General features: G+C 44.3%; 1 pseudogene; it reads right to left on the reverse strand.

Moving 5' to 3' along the window:
- Window positions 1-288: 288 nt before the first annotated feature.
- Window positions 289-704, reverse strand: LOC124988060 (mitochondrial import receptor subunit TOM22 homolog; annotated as a pseudogene).
- Between the last annotated feature and the right edge of the window lie 1,420 nt (window positions 705-2,124).

The raw sequence follows: 2,124 nt of genomic DNA on the forward strand, positions 1-2,124 counted from the left end.
GCAATTTACTAGAAGGGGTAAGGTGGCCAGAGCTGGAATAACCGTCTGCATAGCTGCACTCTGGTGTCAGAGTGAGGACAGAAGAAACATTGAGGACAGCGTGGAGGGCACAGCTTAAAGTTGGGAGTCTCTCCTGGAGACAGTGAGGGGAGAATTCTTTCTATCAGGTTTGGATCAATATGCCAGAGTTTAAAAAAAAAAAAAAAAAAAAAGCCCCAGATAGCAGTTCAAACACAACTGAATTTCAAATTCCTCCCATCAAGACAGCTCAAATATTGCAGTAGCAACCTAGATCTTTCCAGGAAGTGAAGGCAGAGCCCCTGGCATTCCTCCTGACAGCCCTGTGTGAGGCCCTAGAAGTACCTGCCGCTGCTGCAGATGCTCCATTTGTAACTTCTCAGTCTCAAAGACAACAGGAAGAACCAGTATCATTAAGGAAGTAGTCCCAATCCACAAGGCTGCCCTGGAAATCCTGTACATTTTTTGAGCCACCAAGAGGGAGAGATCAAAAGTGGCTCCAGCCGCGGACCGAACCCTCTCCGGGAACATCTCCGTTAGACCCCAGAGTCTCTCCGACAGGGTCTCATCTAGCTGTCGTTGTCCTCTTCCAGCTCTTCCTCAGGTTTCTCCGCGTCGCCTTTCCCGAGCGATTCATCGGGGGACAGAGGTTCCCCAGCGCCGGCAGCAGCGGCGGCAGCAGCCATGGTTATAGGGGACACTGGAAGCCTTAGGAATGATTTTTAATGACATGGGAAAATTGTTATGATGTGATTTTAGTGCATGAAATAGGAAATGTTGTAGCTTTCTCACTGCTGTGACTAAAAGACCCACTCAGGACAACTGTAGAGGAGGAACAGTTTATTTGGGTGGCTCATGGTTTCGGAGGTCTCGGTCCACAGATAGCAGACTCTGTTCCTCAGGGTTGAAGGTAAGGCTGAATGGCATGGCAGAAGAGTGTGACTGACGGAAGCAGTTCACAGGATGATCAGGAAGTAGGGAGGGAGACTCCACTCACAAGATACAAAATATAAACCCCAAAGGCCTGCCCCCAGTGACCCACCTCCTCCAGCCACACCCCACCCGCCTCCAGTTACCACTCAGTTAATCCCATCAGGGATTAATTCACTGATTAGGTGAAGGCTCTCACAACCCAATCATTTCCCCTCTGAACATTGCATTGTCTCACACATGAGCTTTTGGGGGACACCTCACATCCAAACCGTAACACAGGACAAAGAACTTAGTATGCAGTATAATAACAACTAATATGCATGCAACAAATCTAGGTGACCAGAGTAAAATGAATCAAAGCCATTGCGATACCTACCACCATTTCTTCTGTGGGTTGGATTTAGGGTGTTATTTGCTTCTTTGCACTTTTCTGTTGCCTTCATTGTGTTAAAGTACATCCAAGATCTCCAGAGAACACGCCAGCTGTACTTTCTACCTCACACCAGGCGTGTGATGGTTCTCCATCAGGGGCACTACCATCAATGAGATCTACTTTCTCAAGTTCATGTTTGTTTGTGTCCTATACTCTTGTCATAGAATGTAGACATTAAGATTACTATGTTTTTTATATTGTAGTTGTTGTTGTTCTATGATAGCAAAATACAAAGAATAATAGTATAGTATTTCAATGTCTAATAGTGTTGTTGTTTATTTTTCAAAGAGCTATTACTTTTACTTCTAACCATCACTACTACTTTTACATTCTTAAATTTGCCATAAATCAGATTTTTTTCCAATTTTATTTGACACAGTGTATTTCTGGAAGGGGTAAACAAGTAAGCCAACGAGAAAGGAATTCCATGAAAAAAAGGGCCCATTTGTGAATGGGTTCCTAGGCAGCAGGATTTCACATGTTAAAAGCTACTACTTAGTAAAAGAGCCAAGGAATGCCAAGGACCGCCAGTAACCACCAGAAAATAAAAGGGGCAAGGAGAGATCCTTTCCTAGAACATTCAGAGGGAACATGGCCCTGCCAACACCTTAATTTTGGAGGGCTAGTCTCCATAACTGTAAAAGAATAAATTTCTATTGTTTAAAGCTGCCCAGTCTGTTGTACTTTGCTATAGCAGACCCGAAAAACTAACACAATCTAGAGGCTGACACTTATTGATC

Source organism: Sciurus carolinensis, chromosome 7 (genome assembly GCF_902686445.1).
Source record: "Sciurus carolinensis chromosome 7, mSciCar1.2, whole genome shotgun sequence".
NCBI lineage: Eukaryota > Metazoa > Chordata > Mammalia > Rodentia > Sciuridae > Sciurus > Sciurus carolinensis.